This window comes from Oreochromis aureus, linkage group 3, assembly GCF_013358895.1.
Source record: "Oreochromis aureus strain Israel breed Guangdong linkage group 3, ZZ_aureus, whole genome shotgun sequence".
NCBI lineage: Eukaryota > Metazoa > Chordata > Actinopteri > Cichliformes > Cichlidae > Oreochromis > Oreochromis aureus.
In genome coordinates, this window is record NC_052944.1 from 111,631,701 (window position 1) to 111,656,954 (window position 25,254).

Below are 25,254 nucleotides of genomic sequence, written 5' to 3' on the forward strand. Positions count from 1 at the left end.
AATGACAAAGATGATGGTTATATAAAATAATCCCTGTAATTCCACAGACTTTACTCTCAGACTGCAGGCTTTGGTTACAAGTATACCCTCCCCAGATCAGCAGGGATATAGAAAGGAAAAGTCTAAAAGTCTAAACCTGAAGAAATGGCATTGAGTTTTTTCCCCTACAAAGTCTCATGTTTTCACACTGTTTCAATATGGCCTCTGTATAGTCTGTGAATCTCTGAGCTTCTGTACTGAGATTTCATTACAATTGCAGAAAAACCAACACAATTACCCAATCACCCAAACCAGCTACAATGGTTCAATGTAATAAGTTGGAAATAATCCACAGTGTTGCCGAAGCAACGCAAAAATGGTGGATTTAACGTTATCTTTGGTGCTCACTGCCATGCGACGGGGTAACCAGTGAGGATAAAAACAGCCTTTCTTGTGGTTCCTAGAGAATTTAAAAGTAGAATGGGAGGCAGAGCCTTCAGCCTTCAGGCTCCTCTTATGTGAAACCATCCCCCAGTTTGAGGTCAGTAGACAGACACCCTCTCTACTTTTAGGATTGGGCTTTAGACAGATTTCTGATCAAACTTATAGTTTGTGTTGGAGCAAGTGACACTGAACTGTCCTTTAGTTATGCTGTTATAGGTATAGACTACTGGGAGAACATTTCTTATCTTAACTGCAACATCAGAACATTATTAACATTTATCTATGCTCTATTATTGTTTGTATTAGTCTTTGGGTCTTCATCCTTTCATTTTGTTTATTTTTCTCTTCTGTTTTGTCTAATCCTAGTTCTGTTTGATGTTTTGTCATGTTAAAAGGGAGTTCTTCCTTCTCACTGTAGCCAAGTACTGCTCAATGGAAATGTCTGACTTTGTGGGTGGTCTCTGTAATATTATAGAGTCTACTGTTACACAACCTGAACCACTGTTATTATCAATTGCTGCTTTATAAAGGTAACTTGAATTTAATGGATGGAATGAATGATGGTCAAATTATCAGAAAAAAGGAAAAAGACAAATACAAACCAAACCTTTATTGATCCTGAAGGTTGACCCCGAAGGAAATTGGGTTAAGGCTGCCGACCTTTGCCAGCGCCATTACCCTTCTGACCATACATACATTACACAAACATCACATGGGGAAGACAGGTCAGAGAGGTATAACAATGGAAAAAGCACAACGAGGAAAGATAAGGAGAAAAAAATAACTCCCCCCAGACTGAGCTCCAACAGGGAGATCAGTTTGAGAAGAGAAAAAAAACACCTCTGCACATAGCACATGAAAAAAACTCTTAACCCTCTGGGGTCGCCGGACGCGCCGGCACATCAAAATCACATGACCAATATAAGACGACACAGCTACAAGATGCAGCGCGTCAGAGTCTCCATTTCAACTTGGGTCAAAAGTGCAGACTTCAAACTATATACCAGTTTTTGAATTGTGTCGATGGGCAACGTAAAACCAGAGTTATGATAAAAAATACATGCAATGTATTTTTCTTTACAAAACAGTGGTGTTTACAGCGGGAAAAACGGGAAAAACGGCCTTTTCTACAGACAGCGATAGCAAACACTCTCCACTTGCAAGTGAAAAAAGAAAAAGAATAACACCTCTGCCCTATTGGTGTTAGAGTTTACCATGTCAGCCAATCAAAAAAATGATAAGGCAACATGTGACACTTGGTTGTTTAGGAAGAAGGGGAAGTTTTTAGGAGTGACACCCACGACGGAAAGCGGGCAAGCGAAAGAAAGAGAAAGACTGAGTTTTCATATGTGAGATATTAGTGACGTTTAGCGTGTTTGGAGGCTGTAGTTGGTGTGTTGTGTACTTATTGTTTTGTATTGTGTTTCAGTTATACTGCTGAATTTCATATTTGCTCTAAAAAAGCAGTCAAAGGCAGATTCCAGTGTAAACGCTGTTCCCACATGGAAAACTGGACTGATGCACCTCCTGCTGTCAGATCTGCAGGGTTTAGGCCTTTGGTGTTCTCCTCTGTCTTATACTGAACACAAACTACATTTTTTGGACTGGCATAAATAATTTTTGTGCCTTCTAATTTGATGCAGCACATCTGATTGTTCTGTAAATAGATTTAAATGGTTATATAAAAAATGCCTGAGGCCTTGGCTGCATTTTTAGGTAAATAGTACCATATAACTTTGTTATTTGCAAAACTTGTGCATAATTTTTAGAAATGTACAATTTCTATTTGCATTTCAAGTTACGAAAATGATTCCTTAAGCATGTTTGTGGGCTTTACAGTAAACAATATAACTTTTTTCTACTCAGATTTTGAATTTTATGTCTGAATTTAGATCAACCGTGCTAATATAGTATACCAAAATGAAAAAATAACTCAAATTTCAGATATTTGAGGTTTTGGTGAAAATAATGATACCAAACAAGGCAAGAAAAACATATTTTAACCCTCTGGGGTCGCTGGACGCGCCGGCGCGTCAAAATCACATGACCAATTTAAGACGACACAGCTACAAGATGCAGCGAGTCAGAGTCTCCATTCCAACTTGGGTCGAAAGTGTGGACTTCAAACTATATACCAGTTTTTGAATTGTGTCGATAGGCCACGTAAAACCAGAGTTATGATAAAAAATACACGCGATGTTTTTTTTCTGAACAAAACAGCGGTGTTTACAGCGGGAAGAACGGTAAAAACGGCATTTTCTACAGACAGCGCTAGCAAACACTCTCTGCTTGCGAGTGAAAAAAGAAAAAACACCCCTTCCCTATTGGTGTTAGAGTTTACCATGTCAGCCAATCAAAAAAATGATATGGCAACATGTGACATTTGGTTGTTTAGGGAGAAGGGGAAGTTTTTAGGAGTGACACCCGCGACGGAAAGCGGGCGAGCGAAAGAAAGAGAGAGAGCGAGTTTTCATATCTGAGACATTAGTGATGTTTAGCGTGTTTGGAGGCCATAGTTAGTTTGTTGTGTAGTTATTGTTTTGCATTGTGTGTCAGTTAGACTGATGAATTTCATATTTTCTCCAAAAAAAGCCGTCAAAGGTGGATTCCAGTGTAAACACTTTTCCCACATGGAAAACTGGACTGATGCACCTCCTGCTGCCAGACCTGCAGGGTTTAGGCCTATGGTGTTCTCCTCTGTCTTATACTGAACACAAACTACATTTTTTGGACTGGCACAAATAATTTGTGTGCCTTCTTATTTGATGCAGCACACCTGATTGTTCTGTAAATAGATTTAAATGGTTATATAAAAAACGCCTGAGGCCTTGGCTGCATTTTTAGGTAAATAGTACCATATAACTTTGTTGTTTGCAAAACTTGTGCATAATTTTTAGAAATGTACAATTTCTATTTGCATTTCAAGTTATGAAAATGATTCGTTAAACATGTTTGTGGGTTTTACAGTAAAAAACATAACTTTTTTCTACTCGGATTTTGAATTTTTTGTCTGAATTTAGATCAACTGTGCTAATATAGTATACCAAAATGAAAAACTAACTCAAATTTCAGATATTTGAGGTTGTGCTGAAAATAATGATACCAAACAAGGCAAGAAAAACATATTTTAAAGGTGAAATATAGAGGTAAAATCAAAAGTAGTCAAAAACGGCCAATTATACCCTGGACCCCAGAGGGTTAAAGGTGAAATGTAGAGGTAAAATCAAAAGTAGTCAAAAACAGCCAATTATACCCTGGACCCCAGAGGGTAATACACCCATAAAACACATGACAAGCAACAGGGGTGGGTAAAGGGTGAGAGACAGCCAATGTAGACAGTACATCCAGGGTTGCAGCATAAGCGCTGGTCTCCTTGACCCACCGTCAGCATCGGAGGGGAATAAGCGTCGCCACAGGGATAGCTGCATTATAGATGGTGGTTTTTACTTTAGTGCCAACAACTCATATGAATTTTTTTTTTTTTTTTTTTTTTTTTTGATGATGTGTTTTCAGATGAATTGTTTTGTGTGTCTGCAGTCTTTCAGGGTGTCTTATCACAGAGGAAGGCTGTACTTCTCTGGCCTCAGCTCTGAGCTCCAACCCCTCCCATCTGAGAGAGCTGGACCTGAGCTACAATCATCCGGGTGACTCAGGAATGAAGCTGCTGTTGGCTGGACTGAAGGATCCAGGCTGGAGACTGGACACTCTCAGGTAGGAGAGAATGTCTGATAGAGGTTGAAAAGCTGGAAACATTTCCTGTGTCCTTCACACACTTCCTGTTTGTTTCATGCAGATGGCACATGAACAGAAATATTCATTTAGTGAATAATAAATATCCAAAAGTTGATTCTGTTCATCTGGACGTAGCGTTTTCAGTGGGAGAAACGTTTCATCACTTATCCAAGTGATTTCTTCAGTCTCAGCTGACTGCAGGTTTCTTATAAGCAGTGCATTTGCATGATGACTGAAACTAGCACCAATGAAGGAACAATGGGCTGGGCAGTCAGTTGCTTCATCATAATTATGCAAATTCTCATGACCATGGTCATGAGAATTTGGTGGTCAGAATTTGAACTGACCGCCCACTGAAAATGCTACGTCCTGATGAACAGAATCAGCTTTTGGAGATTTATTTACCTGGATGATTGAGCATGCATCAAGATGAATAATAAATAGATTTTAATGTAGATTAGATGCCATTAGATAAAACTTAATTAATCCCTTGGGTGGGTTCCTCCGGGAAATGGGGTCTCCAATGAGGCCATTTGCAAAAAAATTGAAGATAACTTGCTCACCAGTTATTTATCATTTGGATTGATCTCATTATGGTTAACAGTGCAGATATTTTAAAGAAAATCTTCTTCCTCCCTTTCAATCTGATTCAGATCAGGTTTGTTTATAGAGACAGGCCTAGGACATGTTTATCCTTACTTACCACAGACACTGGAAGATGGGGAAGCCATTAGGCTAGTTTGATCAAAAGATGAAGATGTCGTTTTATGTTGTGTGCATATAATATGCATTACGGTATGACAAAGCAGAACCATTGAATGGGGAGTTGTTTCAGCAGTTTTCAGGTTCATGCAGACTTCAGATCGTTCCTGAGATGCTGAATATGCGGATGCGGAATATGTGAACATAGGGAGACCGAACTCTGTTTTTAGGTCATTGCTACAATATTTTTCATACCCATGTCAAACCCATAACCCCTCCTCCTTTCAGGGTGGAGCCTGCTGGAGTCCGTTGGTTGAGGCCAGGTCAGGTAGGTCGAGTGGAGAGAAGAGGTGTGTATATCAGTGCATTACAGAAGAATCAGAAGGAAAAGAGACAGTGATGACTGTTTGATTGGAGGGAGTGATCTCGCTTGGATTTTGATTTGCTCTGATGATGGTTCTCATTATGACAGGCACAATAAGACAATAATATCCATCTCCTCCTCCTCCTCCTCCTCCTCCGTCTGTAACAGAGCAGCAGTGTATGTGGACTGTCCTGCTGGCACTCTGTTCTTCTACAGAGTCTCCTCTGACACTCTGATCCACCTCCACACCTTCAACACCACATTCACTCAAACTCTTTATCCTGGGTTTTGGCTCTTGTCTCCTGGTTCCTCAGTGTGAAGCTCAGTTCACAACATGCTCCTCTGCAAGTCTGAGCTCATTAAAATGAATCAAAATGTTTGATTTCTCTTTCTTAATGGGATGTTTCCGAACTCTCCACATGCTCTTACTGTTTCACTCATAGTTGGAAGCTCGTCATTTGAAAATGTTTCAGCCATATAAGCTGAAAATATTGGCTCAATAGTTTTGAATGCAGTTCTAAGCAGGATCTCACTGTATTGAGGGATCATAATGCATGTGGCTTATCTAATAAACAGCAGATGCTGCATTGATTATTTGAAACTAGTCTTGTGTTTTTCACAGAGATATTTTCAACAGTAATATTTAGCAGTATGTTGGTAACAGCTTTGTTTAAATGTTATTAGAAATGTGTAAACATTCCTATATAGCATTGTATATTTTCTGTATCACAATGTTTGGTTGAAGAGTTTGTCCACTGTGCTGAATCGATGAGCTAAATAATGAACATTGGCTTTTATCAATTCTTTTTATTTGTTTTTGTCTTTTTTGATTTTGAATAAACTTGGTTGCTTTCTCATATTTTTTAATATGGCTGTTTTTTTCATGCTGTAATGTTGGCAGTGAGCCTCTGACAGTCTGTCCTGATATGAGTTGTGGTGAAGTGACTCAAACATGGTGGTGTGTTGACAGTGTAACAGCACCATTGGCGTGGTGTGAGAGTCCAGCTTCAGCCTTTATTTTGTACACTAATATCTTGTATAAAGAAACATTAATAAAGAATCAATCATGAATAATTGTTGTTCACACATTAATTCCTGATGGAGAAACCCCATCTTTATCACAGCTTTGATAGGGCTACAGTTCACTTTCACACTAATCAAGCTCTTTGTTTCAATTCAATGATTCTTATTTAGAAACCTCTGCCTGCTAAACCTCCTGCTTCTTTTTCTGCTACACCAACTTGACTGTGTAACAAGCTTTTTCATACATTTGTTTTAACAGCTGTTTTTTTGTTAAGTTGAGCTGTTAAAGTGCTGTAACTGTTCTCTTACATTTTCTCTGTTTGTGTCAAAACAATGAATGGACCATAAGTGGTGCTCCATAAGGGAGCACACTTATTCCTCCGCCAGAAACAGTTTGTTGAAGCTTGACAAATGAAACATGAGCCACACACTGAGACAGTCTGCCTCTATGAGGGGGGAGCTTCTGCAGCACAAACACAGCTGTCACCATGGAACTAGTCTTGTGTTTTTCACAGAGATATTTTCAACAGTAATATTTAGCAGTATGTTGGTAACAGCTTTGTTTGAATGTTATTAGAAATGTGTAAACATTCCTATATAGCATTGTATATGTTCTGAGAAGAGGTATTTTACTGTTATTTTATCATTGCATCAGAATCATATAACAAGCATTGCATTGAAGCATTTATTGAAGCTAATGACATTACATTAAAGTTTGTATTACAATGATTGTTATAACCTTATGTTAATCTTCTATTTACAGGTGTTGGTATAATCATATAATCTTTCATTGCAGGTGTAACCATGATCATCTTTATACATATTGCCGCTTGGTGCTTATTATAGAGTTGTGCTCAAGTTAATAAGGGTTAAAAGCTACAGTCAGCGGGATGTCTGGCTGATCTATTGAGTGAAGTGACGTAGAGCATAGAAGGCCGCACATGCTTACAAAACACTTATGTCATGTTATTCTTTATGATCTTTTATTCAGTTATATCTTTTGTTAAACTTTAAGTAGTGTGCATTTGCAATAATTAATCATTATTTCATTTAATCATCATCATTAATTGTTATTTCATTAAAGTATTTCTTTAGGCTGTTGGCCTTATGTTACAACTTGTATTACAGGTATTGTCATAATCCCATATTAACATTTTCTATTGCAGGGGCAGTGATAATCATTTTTATATACATGCATTGTATTTTTGTGCTTGCTAAAGAAGGGGCTCGGTCAACTAGTGGAGGGTCAGAAGCTTTGTCCGGCGCGACGTCCGGACAATCTATTGTGTTAAGGATCTTGAGCTATGGAAAGAACACGCTTACAAAACACATACATGAGGTTATCCATTAGTGTGTCTTTGTTCATTTATATCCTTTTTATTGAGCTTTAAGTAGTGGCATTTGATTAGAACATTTATTCAACATATTACATATATGGTTTGTTACGGGTTCGAAATTGAGGATGAGAGTAAAACAATGATAGTCCAGAAGAGGTCGTTCAAACAATTGATTTTAATGAATGCACGCTGCGTGGAGAGGTGCAAACTGCAAAACAGTTGTACATCTCTACCCAAAATACACTCTAGATTGCTTTTATAACATCAGGGTATTGTAACGCCCCTTCTTGCGTTTACAAGCACATAATTTGCATGTACAGAACATTCATGTATTTTAAGAATTAAATGCAAACACAGAAGTTCCTCCTTGTGGCATACTCTTAAGAATATGGTGATGATCTAAGGCCTTTGAGGTCACCATGGACTGGACATCCTTCCGTCACCTGTAACTAAGCAAACTCAAATACCACAAGAAGCTGAATACATTCAGGCCTTTGCTCAGCTACTATTTTACTGTAACAATATACTCAGCATACGAGTTATGATACATATATATTTAACTCAATCATTTTAAAGTAGTTATAACTGCCCCTGTAATAAACATGTTAATATTTGATTATGATAACCCCTATAATATAAATTATAACATAATGCCAGCAGCTTCAATAAACACTTTGATGAAATAATAATTAATGCAATGATAAGATGATGGTTATGTAAAATAATCCCTGTAATTCCACAATTCCCTCTTTTGACATTCCAATCAGGAATGTCACCACACTTCGTGTTGCATCACTCCCTGCTCGGCTCTATGGGTTCTAAGTTCATCCTATAGATGCCCTCAACCCAGCCAGGGTTCACAACCCATTACCTTTACCAACAGTCCTCTTACACAAGGAATGATACAACAACCAGCGATGACCAACATTCCCAAAAATACAGCCAATGAACATATCACTGACATAGCCACAGCTTTCCATTGTCCAAACACAGATGTCATCCAGGACGCCAGCGGATTTTCGATACCTGAGTGCTCATGCATTGTTTTAGACAAAATCTTCAGACCCACCAGAGCTCAGGTTACTGAGCCATCTGGGGCAGTATTAATAGGGATAAAAGTGCAGCACATGTCTCCGAACATGGCGCATCGCCTCCCCTCTCACGTCAAGGGTCATTTGATTTTACACTCCCATCAGCAAACTCGGACCCAATTGTTCTTCCAACCCCATCATGGCGTCCCTGGTGAGGTTAGAGAGTCTCACCAGGTTTTAGTGAACCAAATGCGGTCAAAATTTTGATTAGGCGTTACCCAAAGAAATATACTCTCAAATCCTGCAGCTATCAGATTTACCAGCTTGTACTCGTCTGGAACTCCCCTAGGCACTCCTATGGAGTCTACCCAGGTCGGTGAGTTTAGGCGAGGATCATAAACATGTGTACCCTAGGTCCCTCTTTTGGCCAAAATCTGTCTCTTATGTCTGGCAGCTAAAGTTCGCGAGTTGTGTTATGGAATAGTCTTTACCTGGTTTCTAATCAGCATGAGTGGAGCTCCCAGTCGCTCTGTGAACAAACGTGGCCTGGCTAAAGCACAGGCAACATAATCAGATACATGTTGTTCTCTAGCATTTTGAGCCACCCAATCAAGCCAGAGGTTACTGTCCTTGAAACCAGTGACACGCTCGATTAAATCCTTAAGCTCCAGTCTAGAGTAATCTGTGGTCAGAAGTACTCTCCCTTTTGGTTCCTGTTGGTTTTGAGCTACTGCTCTCAAAGTTAGCATCTGATCAGTCAGAATGGTGATAGAACTTTCTGCGAGCGGCTTAGACTTTGGATCAACTAAATTTACCTAAGCATATCATGGGGTGATTGCAGACCTGTACATCATACGCTCTCCAACTACTATTAGCTCCTGTACACTTAATGACGTTACACAAATCAAACGTGAATGAGCTGGTAGACCCTTTAACATAATTCAACTCTATGCCATTATTGCTGCTGAGACACTCATCACCTTTACCTGACACCTCGCGCTTTTGTCTTTTTACCAATCCCGTTTTAGCAACTACAGTCTCAGGAAGTGCTGGACTGGAGCCCAAAGAGATTTTTATTGTACTCCTGTGCTTGACAGGATAAGGGAAGTTGTTTTTTGTTTTGTTTTGAAATTCTTCCCTTCTGTGTGTGTGTCTACATAGGTAAGCATATTATAATCAACATAACATCCCTGATTTGCAAATTATTTTCTGCCCCCGCTGCAGGGCAACATCCTACATCATTTTGTGGTGAGTCTATGTTGGCTAGTTTAATACAGATATGTAACAGTTTCTTGATTCCATGGCCCACTCATAGTTGCGCAGTGTCAATGTATGTGGAGAGTTCAATACACATTTCTTGGCTAATTATTTTCCCAATAAAAGTGAAATCACACATTGCATTTGATTTCACTTATATATTATCATGTTCTGGGCTCTATCCATTATATTAACTTTATTCAATCTCAATACTCTTTATGTGTGTGAGCAACGCTTGTAGTTTTATTAAACACAACCCCAGTAAGATACACACCATCCCCATGTCAGCCTGACTCTCTGCTAAAAAGCACACTTCAAAGTTTTCTATCTGGATTTACGCCTCTTTTGGCCTCAAGCATATACATAACATGCAAAGGTTACTGTTAATGCCCGTTAGACAAGTTTCCATTATCTACAACATTTTGTTTCACCCGGCTCACCCTCACACGTTTCCTGTTCACTTATTGCATATTTATCTTTAAGACCTTTTACCTCAGTAGTTGCTAAGCAGAAACAAAGCAACCTGTAGTCCACCTTTACCCTGTAAAATAAACCCCTGTCATGTTTGTGTCTGTAAGCATGTTTTGCATTCATTCTTTACACTCCCCGCCATTCCTGCAAGTTAGGAGCTGTAAAGTTGAAAGCTGCATCAAGTCCAGGCCTCTGGCCTGGCCTATATATAAATCATGTGTGTTTGTAAGCATGCATGCAATTAACCTGCTATGTTCTCATCTTCCCTCAACATGTATCACCTGGACACTCACCAGTGAAGCTTAAAACCCTTTTGGACGGAACATCAACTCTAAACAAGCACAGTTATGCATTGTGTATAAAATGAACTCAACCTGTCTCAGACGCCAGTTGCAAGAGCTCTCTAACATTAGAATCATCAACTGTGACTTATATAGTGTTATTTCGGTACTTTATACTTCACACATTTTTGAACGTTGTTTATATGGGGAGTTCCTCTTTTTGTGTCTATATTTATTAATATGCCTTGTGCACTAAAGCTTCCTGTTTTTCAGTCTGGCTGAGCACTTGTTTGTGAGTAAAAACTGGCCTTGCTCGACAAGCCTTCATTATTAAAATACATATAACCAGATAATGAGCCGATACACATTACAAATGCTTCATATATACAAAGAAAAACCCAATAATCCACATTTCACTATTTTGTTCTTTGGTTCAGATTTGGATTCTGTATTGTTCTTTATTTGTTATTATTTATATTCAGATTGTTTTTTACTAGTCTTGGTTTGTTGTTGTCTGTTTGGGAGCTGACATAGTCTCTATAAATAAACTTCTTTTGGTGGAGTAGCATCAGGAGAGAAGCTCCAGAGAGGCATCTTCCATGTTAAACACTAAAATATAACATAAGAGATCTTCTCAACGTGTTGTATGTTTTTAATATTTCCTTATTATTTTGTCATAAAATAAATCAACCAAATAACTTAAGCTGTGTGACAGCACCTTGCGTTTACGCCAGGCTGTGAGCTGCCCTGAAGCTACACCCCCTTTTACCCCATTTAATTTCTCAATCTTAGTTTAAACTATTCCTGACCTTCTCCTTCTCTCGTCTGATCATCTCAGGTACGTCCTGTACCAAATTTGCTTCCTCTTTTCAAGCCCCACATTTAATTACAAGCTCAAACACATTTGCCCTATATTGCTGTCTCGACGTGTTTCCTGTCACCTTAACAGAGTTATTCTCAGGACTCAGAGCTGAGGTTCCCCTTTCCTAAGTCTGTATGTTCTACAAGAGAGCAAGTCGGTAAACAAGTTTATCATCACAAAGGTTGTTAGGTAAAGGTCATGTAGACATTTGCTTAGTAACCCTAAAAGAGCACATTTCATGTAGCTAATCGCATATATTAACACCCCCCCTTTTGTGACACATCTCATGTGTTACAAACTCAAATCCTTCACTCAGGTTAGGCAATTAAAAGAAAAGTTTAGTTCTATCACATTATGTATAAATGTTCCGGAGCTTCAAACCTGTGTTTAAGGAATGAAATCAACTTAATCATCATGTCAAAATCCCTTCTTGGCTCCATCCACAGCCTGCATCCTTGAAACGTCCTACAAACAAAAGCCTGTGTGTTAACCAGAACATCACCTTTTATACTCAGTTTCTCCACTTATGATCCAACCTGTGTTATAAAACAAAAGTTAAAACAGAACAATTATCAGTCATGTGTCCAGTCGGTCCAACCTATGGTCTGCCTAGTCCGTCCATTCACCTGTCCATTCCCACACATTCACTCACACGCATTAACATCTGGTAGTGGTAAACGTCCGCACAAATAATCAGATTTCCACTTTCAGTAAGCTCAGTTAATTTATATAATCATTTATTTTCTTTTTAGTTGTTTCTAGGAAAATATTTCTTTATACTTTTGGACTGGATTGGCTCGCTGCAATCCTTTTAGACAGGGACTCACAATCTGTCCCATTGTAATTCGGACAAGGTCACCTTACTTTTTGTTCTCCTGAGACTATTGTCAGCGCCGTTATCCATTGTTTTCTTTTGCAGGCCTGCTTACAACAAAAATGAGAAAAAAGAGAGCTAAGTATTAGCTCATCAAAGTACCAAACAAAATCACCTGACAGGTTTTTTCTTTATAAGTGCACTGTTACAAAACCCCTTAAACATGTCCATGTTTATTAAAACTCCCTCTTTAAAAATAAAACAACAACCTCAAAAATCTTCAACAATCTTAAATTTCACCCATAGAACACACCCAAAACGTAAAAAGCTTCACCGTTTTGTACACAACATCCCCCTTTAAGTACTTTACCAAACTCACATTCAACCTAACAAATAAGCACGTTCTCACAATATGTCAACACTAATTTATAAACCTCTTAATCAAATTTGCACCTCCTAACAATCTACCCCTCCTTTAAGGCCTCCATCACACACACACAGCAAGCTCCTCTGTCGACATTCACACGAGCTCTCAAACTTTTTGCATACTGAATCACATCTCAACAACTTATCTTTGCAAACGAAATACATGATTACACTTCATCACATTATTTAATTATTGTCAATTTCTTCCTATACTAATCCCTTGTTTTGATCCATCAGTGCAAGAGCACTCCTAAGTCACCCTTTTCAACTATTTCAACCACTTTATTAAACATTCACACCATTCTATCACTCATACAAGTAGCAAGCCGATCTTCATTGCGTATGTTTGTGTGTGCTATTTTGCATATATGGCTTCACAGTCTCACAGACACTTTCCCATTCTCCAGTTAAAGAGTCAGTTTTCTCCGTCCCCGAATCACTAACCCAAACTTTACTTTCCCACCTTAAATAACAGCCCTGCTGGTCTTCCGCCACCAGTTAGGGCTTGCTGTCAGGTTCCTGGACACTGTAAACAAGTCAACCAGAAACTTGCCTTAACATATCCATTCATGTTCACCTGTAATTTCTTCAGACTCCTGCATCTGGAGAATTGGTCTGGGTCTGCTTTACTCCTGAAAATAACAAACGAAAACATTTTCATTATTATCACGGACGCCTAATCGACCCATTTCTCTTTTTCTAGTCAAAAATACCAATTATGTCATGTATGTAAGCGTGTTCTTCCTTGCGTTATGTGGTCATGTAAATGCAGTGTAAGCTGTTTTCTTCATTGCATGCCAGGTGATCATCTTAATTAAGTGTAAGCAGTTTCTTCATTGCATCCTTATGTATTCATTGCATTTTCATGTATTCATATTTAATTTATGCATCTTTTCACTGAGCTCTAGATTCAAACTATCTCACTTCTGATTCGTTTCAAAAATAATCTCACATGTAACAATTTGTATATGTGTGTTTTCTATTCATTAATATAATTGTCAGTTATTTTGATTATCTTTACCTTTTGTATTGTTTACCTCTTTGTTGTAATGTGGTGGACATCCCTAAACTATCACGAGTTCAGGGTTCAATTTCAATCCAATCATCTCCTATCTTCTACTTGATCAAACTCGTCCAGCTTCATCTCTCACTGGTCCTTTTTCATTCACAGTGTCCTGTTCGGGCTTCAGAGCCCCAGCAAACACAGTCTGTTTCTTCTCTGTTTTGATCTTTCAGTATTTCCTCTTCCTTCAGTCTTATTTTCATTTGCTCTGTTTTCTTCTCCATTCATCTTTTCAGTCTTTTCTTCCAAGATTGCTCCAAGCTTGGCAAATATGACAGTCAGTGCCTTCAAGCAGACATATCACGCGGTTCTTCACCAGCATGCATGTTGCATCACGTGCTTTCTTCCATGCTGCTGGACTCATCAGTCGTCGTCAGTGTTACTGCTTTCGCCTGCACTGTCTTTTAGCTTCCGTTACTTCTTCACGTCCACGATGTTCTATCGGTCTTCATCAGGAAATTGACTGTCCTTTGCGTTTCTTCTCGGGGTCAAGGACAAAGTGAGAGCTCAAGCTGCACAATTTCGAGCCAAAGACTGGCTTATTTTCTCCCAATTCTTTTAATCTACTTTTCTGCTGCTGAACTCAAGGTTGCAAAGTTGAGAGAGTCCACCTGTATTGGCACACTAAAGCATATAATTAGTATCATATTCATTTTTATCTTAAAACCTCCCTTTTGCTTCATCTGCCCAGAGTTAAATCTCTCTCTCTACTCTGGGTGCACACTTGTCACCGTGAGCTTCCCTTTTATGGGCATGCATTTCCTGTCCCAGACACACACACACGGTTTCCTGTTTCTACAGCTTCTGCAGAGACTTCCTTTTAATTTCAGTCTACAAATAATCAGTAATTCTACTAAATCTTTATCTAAAAACCATATGCCTTCATTTCACTCACACACATTTTAATAGCGCTCTTTCACACATCAGGACAACTAACACTTCTCCATACACATCACCATTCTTTAGGTCAGTTTTGTAGCATCAGTCACACAATCATTTCTTGAGTGGGTGTACTAAGTGCATATACTTATGTGTTTTTAAACAGAAAAATAAACTCAACCTCTCATAACATCACTCAAGGTCAAATATCTTCATAGACCCAAAAGTAAGCATATTATTTCCCTAGTCAGAAGTCAAACCGTTACTCACAGTAATTTTAATCTCACAGGCTTTGTGTTTTGAGTCATGGTCAGTGGCCCCTATTTCACAGCAAACACGCACCTCTGTTTCAACCAGCCCTGTCTGACCATCCGTTATTGGAGTCAACACAAGACTAAATGTAAAGCCAGTCATATCTCTGCTATCTTCTTCCAAAACTCCATGGTCTGTTTCCTCCATGGAGTGTACAGGTTACATTACAAAACTACATTTGAAAGCCAATCGCACACATGCAAAATGAGACAGACATGTATCATAAAGTAATCATCGTATTTAACAACCGTAATGCCAACAAAGTAGAAATAAAAGCAATTCTTCCCTTAAAACACCAATATAAGTCGTCCTTCACCCAGGCTCTGCAGTCAGTCATTAGCCACTCATTAGTAAACAGGAAATGTCACTCTAAATAAGTCACAGGCATCTCATTTACATAGACACAGACACACTCTCAAAATAACCAGCCTGCTGCAGCGCCCGTGGCAGACAGAGCCTATATACAAACATAGAAATTATAACACAGAGACGTCTGATAAATTAAATAATATTTACAAGGCCTTAAATTGCATAACCTACAGAATTTAGACAAAATTTTAACTTAACCCTCCAAGGGACAAACTCCCTGAGTTTTTGATAATCAATCACAGTCTCAGTTCCAAACTGTATCTGCTCTAATCCCTAAATATCCTAAGTAAATTTAAAAGCGTCCAACGCCCAAGCTCCAAGCTTTACTGCCCAAAAAAGTGCATAAACCGTTCCAAACGGTAAAGTGGTCCAACCACTAGCTATTTTGGAGGTTCCCAAGTTCTCCACGATCGCCAATCGGACTATCCCGTCCAACAGAAAATCCTGAGCGTCCTCAGGAAATTGGGAGCGTCACCTCCGAGAAATGCACTTCCTAGAACATCCCACAGTTCCGTTCTACATAAATTTAATTATGTTTTTAAAGACATCCTATGAAACCACCAAACCGACTTTATTGATGTCCAAGCCCAGCTTTATATTCAATTATAACTGTATGACCATATACAGATTTCAAATGACCTATATCCTAAATTCAGTAGTCCAACTACTTTAAATTCTCTTTCCTTAGCAGTCCAACTGCATTTCCTTTAATCAGTACTGTCACTTAACCTTACATTATCATTACTTCAACTTCAATTCTCATGAGATTTTCACCAAAATCAAAACAGACCCTCCCCAGTAATTTTCAGTGAGTAGACTTTCAATTTTTTCAGATCCAATTCAGCACTGTTTGGAAATAATTCAACAGGTAGTGCCTTACCTTTAAATAAGCCGGCTTATGTCCACTCACTTCGACCACTGACTCGTGTCTGCCTGTTTGAGCACCTTGGACCCTCTCAGTCTCAACCTCCAACTCTCTCCAGTCAACCTCGGCCAATGCACCAAATGTTACGGGTTCGAAATTGAGGATGAGAGTAAAACAATGATAGTCCAGAAGAGGTCGTTCAAACAATTGATTTTAATGAATGCACGCTGCGTGGAGAGGTGCAAACTGCAAAACAGTTGTACATCTCTACCCAAAATACACTCTAGATTGCTTTTATAACATCAGGGTATTGTAACGCCCCTTCTTGCGTTTACAAGCACATAATTTGCATGTACAGAACATTCATGTATTTTAAGAATTAAATGCAAACACAGAAGTTCCTCCTTGTGGCATACTCTTAAGAATATGGTGATGACCTAAGGCCTTTGAGGTCACCATGGACTGGACATCCTTCCGTCACCTGTAACTAAGCAAACTCAAATACCACAAGAAGCTGAATACATTCAGGCCTTTGCTCAGCTACTATTTTACTGTAACAATATACTCAGCATATGAGTTATGATACATATATATTTAACTCAATCATTTTAAAGTAGTTATAACTGCCCCTGTAATAAACATGTTAATATTTGATTATGATAACCCCTATAATATAAATTATAACATAATGCCAGCAGCTTCAATAAACACTTTGATGAAATAATAATTAATGCAATGATAAGATGATGGTTATGTAAAATAATCCCTGTAATTCCACAGGTTTCAGTTAGGTTATTGCACACATGAAGAGTTGGCCTCTGTCCTTACAGACAGAGTGAATGCTGAGGTCGAGGCACACACACAAACAGTAGTTGGACTTATGTTTAGGTAATAGTTCAAATATTCAAATAATAGTTTGCGAAGCCTTGCAGCTGCAATGTTGTGTCTCCATAAGGGACACTTGGCTCTAGGAGAGAAGTGAGAGTCAGTGCCTGCCCTCGAGACGGAGAGAATGTTCCTTTTAATGTGTCAAAAGTTGTCAACATTGATTGTATTGTACCTGCTTTACGTATGAGGGGGCGTTCTAATACCCTGATTTCATAAAACTATTGTTGTGTGGTTTTTGGAGAGAGAACTTCTGCTGTCTGCGTACAGTGTTTATCTCCCACACGTGTGTTCATTAAAATCTTCGTTTGACTCAACCCGGCCGGACCAGTGTTGTTATTTTGGTTTTCCTCTTGTATCCTTCTCCAATACTTTTGAACCCATAACAGTTCTGTATCACAATGTTTGGTTGAAGAGTTTGTCCACTGTGCTGAATCGATGATCTAAATAATGAACATCGTCTGTTGAGAGGTAGTTATATTTTCCAGAGCTGATTTAGTGCTATAGCTTGCTTTATGCATTTTAATAACAGATCAATTTAGGAGAAGGCCAGCTGTGAGAGAGAACTAGGTCAGAGGGCCTGCCTTAGCAACAGAGGCTTAAGTTAGTAGACTTCTTAAAAACAGGAAGCATGCAGTGTAGAGACAGTGCGAAAGAGCAGAGAGAACACTTTCTTTGTGTTGGTACAAGAGAACAACAGGAAGTGACCTTTGAGTCACCCTATGGGGTGGCTGTAGCTCAGGTCAGCCACTAATCAGAAGGTCGCTGGTTCGATCCCAGGCTGCCTCCTGGCTGCATGCCAAATATCTATGGGCAAGATACTAACCCCATGTTTGCCTACTGGTGGTGGTCAGAGGGCCCGGTGGCGCCAGTGTCCGGCAGCCTCGCCTTTGTCAGTGCGCCCCAGGGCAGCTGTGGCTACAATGTAGCCATTGCCAGTGTGTGAATGGGTGAATGACTGAATGTAGTGTAAAGCGCTTTGGGGTCCTTAGGGACTGAGTAAAGCACTATACAAATGCAGGCCATTTACCATTTACCATAAAACTAGACATGAGGAGCTAGGGTGCAGGTTTTTTTCAGCTATGTGACACACATGTAAAATTAGAATAGAGAAGTGACGGTTGTTAGTAGTGTGGGGAGGGGGAGCAGGTTATATTACGCATACACAATCTGTAATGCTTTAGACCTGTTGATGCTTGCTAGCATCTGCAGCTCTCCTTTTCCGGAAATGTAGAATAAAGATGATTTTTGAGCTCTGACCACTCTTGAGTCTGTTTTTCTCTGTCCAGTAAAAAGAATGAAAGAACGAGATTTAAAAGGAGCTTGGAAAGAAAAGCGTCTGGACTTCTTTAAGTTGCTTGAAGACGTTTCACCTCTCATCCGAGAAGCTTCTTCAGTTCTAAAGGTCAAATGGTGGAGAGTCCCAGATTTAAACCCAGTGGGAGTTTCCCCCCAAAGAGGGACAAAGGACCCCCTGATGATCCTCTACCTAATCACATGAGCGGGTGTGGGTCCCAATCAGCCAGGGTTTCAGGTGAGCTCATTGTGAAACCTGGCCCCACCCTATGATGTGATTTCCTGAGGTCAGATGGCCCAGGATGTGAGTGGGCGTTAAGGCGTCTGGGAAGGGAACTCAAAAGAAGAAGAACCACCTGTCCTCAGACATCCTGGTGAACTTCTACCGCTGCACCATCGAGAGCATCCTGATCAACTGTATAACAGTCTGGTACGGGAACTGCTCTGCCTCGGACTGGAAGGCGTTGCAGAGGGTTGTGAAAACTGCCCAGCGCATCGCCGGAGCACCACTTCCTGCCATAAAGGACATCTACAGGAAGCGGTGTCTGGAAAGGGCTGGGAAAATCATCAGAGACCCCAGTCACCCATAACATGGACTCTTCACCCTCCTGCCCTCTGGGAGGCGCTACAGGAGCCTCCGGACTAAGACCACCAGGTACCGGAACAGCTTCTTCCCCACAGCTGTCAGACTCCTGAACTCTGCCTCCTGACATCTGACCCACGTTAAACTCATGGACTGAACATACACACACCCACAACCACTACCACTTTACCACTACTGTATAGTTCTGTGTAAATAATCATTCTGTACATACGATAATTTTTAATCCTACAACTGTTTATAACTTGCATAGTTCACATTTCTGTATAACTGTATATCTCAGATTTCTGTATAGTTTTTACTTCATATTTATATCCTGTTCATAGCCTGTACATAGCTTGTACTCACTACAGCCTGTACATACTTATAGTTATAGAATATTCATAACATACTTCACACTGTGTACATTATAACATACCATAATAGACACATTTCTGTAATATACTTATACATCTATACTATTGCTAATATATATTGTAATATATCTATATCACGGCTAAAGCACTTTCTGGATGGATGCAAACTGCATTTCGTTGCCCTGTTCCTGTACATGTGCAATGACAATAAAGTTGAATTCTATTCTATTCTATTCTAAAACTGGATTATAGATGGCAGACAGTTGGTGTCGTAAACCACCGCCTCTGTTCAAAGATGGTCGCTCACAGTGGACATAAATGGCTTCTTTCACTCCTCTTTCAAACCATCTGTCCTCTCTGTCCCAAATGTGAACATTGGCATCCTCGAAAGAGTGACCTTTGACCTTTAGATGCAGATGGACTGCTGAGTCTTGTCCTGTGGAGGTGGCTCTTCTATGTTGTGCCATGCGCTTGTGAAGTAGCTGTTTGGTTTTTCCGATGTAGAGGTCTGGGCATTCCTCGCTGCACTGTACAGCATACACCACATTTTTGTCTTTCGGGTGAACCAGTTTGTGTCTGAGTGTGTTGCTGGGTCTGAAGTAAACTGGGATGTCGTGCTTGGAGAAAACTCTCCTGAGTTTCTCTGATACACCGGCTACATAGGGGATGACAATGTTGTTGCGTCTGTCTTTCTTATCCTCCCTCGCTGGTGTCTGATCTTCTCTTCTGTGCCTCTTTGCTGACTTTATAAACGCCCAATTAGGATAACCACATGTTTTAAGTGCTTCCTTTACATGTGTGTGTTCCTTCTTTTTCCCTTCAGGCTTAGAGGGAACATGTTCTGCCCGGTGGTGTAGGGTCCTAATTACTCCAAGTTTGTGTTCCAGAGGGTGATGGGAGTCAAAGAGGAGGTACTGGTCCGTATGTGTGGGCTTCCGGTAAACTTCAATGTTGAGGTTGCCATTCTCTTCAATGTGCACGGCGCAGTCCAGGAAAGGCAAACAGTTATCCTTTGTGTCTTCCCTGGTGAACATGATGTGGGGTGTCACTGTCACAGGTACAACGAAATTAGAAGTGGTCTCCAATCAGTGCATCCTCCATAAAAATATAAATAAAATTAATACAATTTAAATAAAATAAATAAATAAAATACTTAAAGTGCTATAAGAATGATCTAGCTCTTATGAACAAACACTCACATACCTTCACACACACACATGCCTCAGTCAGTGCACAGATCATTTCCAGAGTAGCGTGATGGCCATTTTTTAGTAGCAGCATTCAGAGACGTTATTGCGGTAAAAGCTGTGTTTGAGTCTGTTTGTCCTCACGCTGATTGCTCTGTACCAGTGTTGGGCAAGTTACTTTGAAAAACTAATAAATGTAACTAAAAGTAATTAAAAAAAGTAACTGAGTTAGTAACTGAGTTACAACATTCTAAAAGTAATTAATTACTGGAAAGTAACTATTGCGTTACTTTTAAAAAAAACGTTTAACTCTCTGGGGTCCAGGGTATAATTGGCCATTTTTAACCACTTTTGATTTTCCCTCCACATTTTACCTTCAAAAACTATTTACTTTGCCTTGTTTGGTATCAGCGTTTTCAGCACAACCTCACGTGTCTGAATTTACATTTTGACATACTGTATGAACACAATTGATCTAAAATCAGACAAAAAACATAAAATCAGAGTAGAAAAAGTTTTACTGTAACAACCACAAACATGTTTAATGAATCATATTTCAAAACTTAAAATGCCAATTTAAATTGTCACTTTTAAAATCCTATGCACAAGTTTTGAATTTGTGAATTTATTTATTTAAAAGGGACAGTGCAGTTTAACATAGTTCAAGTGCAACACATGAGACTGATGTACCGCACATAGGTTTATAGCTACTGCTAATTTTCAACAATTGTCCCTTGTTGGGCTTACAGTCTAAATAGATACATATTACAATAAAACATACATTTTCATAAAACCAAATTACATCATAAATACAATTACAGTTAATAGACAATAATTTAAAATAAAATTAAAATCATTAGTTAAAATGACTACATCTTTGATTTCCCTTTAACCACACTTTAACCTTCAATGTAAAGGATCTAATGTCTGTAATCAGTTTGATATCGGTTCGAAGTGTGTTCCACAGATGGCAGGCCTTTATAGAAAAAGCTGACTGACTGAATGTAGATCTGCGATATAATATCTTGCAGTTGCCGTTCACCTTACTCCTAGTAATACGAATACAATCTTGTCTCTGGATGTATCTATTGAGACACTCTGAGGCCATCCTATTTATACATTTAAAAACCAATTTAAGAAACCACAAATGATTAAAACTCTTAAAACTAAGTAGATTATATTTCTTTAAAATGTGACAGTGTTGCCACCGAACAGATTTTTTATCCATTATTTTTAAAGATTGATTATAAGGATACCCAACACGTTCTCACTCCCAACTCGTCAAATGTGTGACGCATGGTCAGGCTCCCTCTGCTTCACTTATGGACGCGCAGGGTCCCCCTCGCGTCGAGAATTGACGTGCAGGGTCCTCCTATTGAATACTATGCTGCTCCCTAAACGTTGTTTATCGACGAAAAGAGATTTCCGCGCAAGAGCCTGTTGTTCGTATATTTATACATTTCCGAAATCACATTGTAGTGACGTATACTGAACACAATATATTATATAATGTAAACAACTACCTGAGAAACAGCAGATACAGCAGATAAATTAATTATAGGCCATTACTTTTGTATCGTTTATTGCATTTATGGAGGGAGAGGTGTATGCTGGGTAATGGCACAGCTAGCGACCGGGTGACTTCAGTGTTGCCAACTTAGCGACTTTGTCGCTATATTTAGCGAGTTTTCAGACCCCCTAGCGACTTTTTTTCTTAAAAAAGTCGCTAAAAAAAGACGTGAAAGCGCGTATCGCTTTTACTCTCAACAAGCAGCGGGTGCTGTAACACAGTCAGTTCTTCTTTTACTCTTTTACTCTTATGCTGTTTTGTGGATCACAAGGTTTAAAACTACTTATAAACACACACACACAAAGTAACTCCACCAGAGTGCCTATTTCAGATCACTTTTGCCGGTCCAAGCCCGGGTAAAGGAGCAGGGTTGGAATTGTGACATTAAAAAACCAATAATTGCTAAAAGAAATTTAATTTGTAGTTCTAAATAAACTCTAAATGCATTTAGGACGTTTTTTACTCACTTTATGTCTCTTCCACGATGTTATTTCTCTCTCCAACAACATAGGTTACAATTATATTAGCATGACCAATTATGCAAATTAGGTGATGACGTCATTTAGCGACTTCTAGCGACTTTTAGGACAGCCAATAGCGATTTTCCTTACCGAGGAGTTGGCAACACTGGGTGACTTTATTCACCCGCTTCGGCTGTTATCAGTCCATACAATGGGCGTTATTAGCACAAATCAGTCCCATAGATATGGGCCATCTCCTGCTAGATTGTTCAGAAGGTTGTTATCATCCATCCAGATGGAGGATCACTAACAGGAGCGTGGGAAGACTCCAGAATCCACTCTGGCTGGAATCCGGTGGATACAGCAGTGTTACAGGTAAGACCATTTAAACAGACAGCATTTATAGAATGACTATTAAAAGTCAGCGAGTGTCAATAATGTTAATGTGGTTATGTTAGTAATACACCGAGTGCTAATATAACAGCTTTAAGATGCATTTGTAGATATTATTACGTGTTTTACCGTCTTTATGCTGCTAGCTTAAAGTTACGGTGTAAACGTTAGCTTATATTGTAGTAAAGCTGTTACTGTTTAAACGATGTTAGCACAGAAATATTAGCTTCTGTCATGACTGATGAAGTTAGTAGTTAATAAAGTTTCCAGTAAAGTGATTAATCGCAGCCACAGATTGACAGTAAATATCCCGATTAGCTTCAATGCATCTGTAATAAATATGTGCAAGTTTCAGTGCTTCGTTTAAACTGTATGACACTTTTACTGACCCAGGGTCAGTGTAAAATACAATCCTAGCTGTGTGAACAAAGCCTGGCTCCTTTAATCCTGCATGACAAACCTCAGGATGCAGGTTATTATTACTCTTTCCTGCTGGCACACCTGTCACACCTGAGAGTCAGCTAGAAACTTACAGTGACGTGGACATCATGCAAAGACTGCCAGACTCTGTAATACTGTAAATGATCAGTGACTCAGGTTAACACTAAACTTTAAACAGTCCCTCTGTGTCTCTGTGTGTGCTGAACATCTGGAATCAGATTGAGTCAGGCTGCATCAGCTGAATCTGTTATTTGTAAATATCAATATTTTTTATTCAGGTGTGGGGATAATATGTAAGACTGCAGTGAAGCGATGTACCAGATTAATCCCTGGCCAAAGGTATCGTACTTAAATCAGACTACTGATCCAGCCACATCAGCCTTTTGTGAGGTCTGTTTAAAGTAGACTAAAAATGAACTCCAGGTTCCTGAGAGGTGGACTGAGAGCACAGAAACACATGTTCATACATACAGCTGTAGCAAGCTTACATTAAGTTTAAATAGATTTGTTACTCTGATGTCTGTGTCTCTGTTAGTCCTCTGACAGACTGGTACCTGTCCAGGTGTGCTCTACCTGTGACTACTGGGACAGGCTCTGGCTCCTGTAATAGAAATGTTCTATTATTCTCATTTAAAGTATTTAAGTGCTTATGCATATGTTTATTTGTGACACTGTTATAGACTGTTCAGTGAAAGTTTCTAAAACTAGATGAACTTACTTCAGCATCAGCAGTTTAAGAAAACAACTCCCTTTACAGGTGCTGATAAGGCCAAGGGCACAAAACAGCATAACCATTGATCCGTTAGGTTTCATAGCGAGACGCGTGAAGTGTGGTATGATCAGTTTGTAACTTCCTCCCTCTTCCTTGGAATGCATAAAGGAGTGGGAGCACCACTTCTGTGGCAGAGCTGACATGACTGTGAACTGTGATGTTTGATGTGTGTTGGCTCTCCTGCGCGCAGTAATAAATAGCTTGATTACAGCTCTTTCTGTGTTGCAGACTTTATTTACAAACTTCCATGATACCCCCCATGACACCCCCCCACCCTCCCACTGTGAACATGAATTGAATATTCAGAAGAAAATGAATGGATAGACTCACATTTGTTTAAATACTTCTAGAAATCTGAGCTGTTGGTGTGGTAATAATATTAGAGCTGGCAATCTTTCTTACTAAATCTCTACTGTGAGTCATGTTACCTGAGATTAATTCTATGTTTACCTGACAGCCTGGACAAATGTGCTGTGTGAAGGATGTAAATCAAATCAGATCTTAACTGCTTACATTTAAGGAGCCTGTTCATATTTAATTGTAATATGAACCAATGATTTTCTGATTGCTGATTCTAAGAGAGTCTTTGTGGAAATTTGGCTTTTTGTTATTTTAATTCTCTTTTCCGTTTTCCAGAACAGTTCTCCACAGTCACTGTCCACATGGGTCAGTGGGACCAAGCAGCACTCTGCTAATGTGTGGACTCTGACCAGCAACATCCAGCAAGACCCAAGCAGCGTTTTCTATCTCCCAGCTGGAGCTTTTTGTTTGTCTGTGACTGGAGAGTCAGATTTTTGTTGAAGCTGGAGGAACAGAGAGGTAAGTCAGTTTGTAGAGATCCCTCCCACCCTGGCTTTTATGTGGCAGATTTCTTATCTGAAACAGTAACATTTCAGTGACTGCTGCTTATACCACAGGTTAATACACACTACTGAGCAAAGAAGCCTGGTGGATGTTTGTTTGCAGTCTGATGATGGGACATCATGCTCTGCATCTTCAAAGTTTGTCTCTTGATTATTATTCATACACAGTAATGTGAATTATGCTTATATCTAGTATAACTGGACCAACCTGGTGCTCT

General features: G+C 39.4%; 1 protein-coding gene and 1 long non-coding RNA gene across 2 annotated transcripts in view; both read left to right on the forward strand.

Moving 5' to 3' along the window:
• Positions 1 to 25,254, forward strand: part of LOC116331969 — a 249,588-nt gene that overhangs the window by 46,537 nt on the left and 177,797 nt on the right. The window lies entirely within an intron of this gene.
• Positions 22,878 to 25,126, forward strand: LOC120437873. Its single transcript, XR_005611460.1, has 3 exons — positions 22,878 to 22,942; positions 24,810 to 24,992; positions 25,091 to 25,126. It is a non-coding gene; the product is annotated as an uncharacterized LOC120437873 (long non-coding RNA).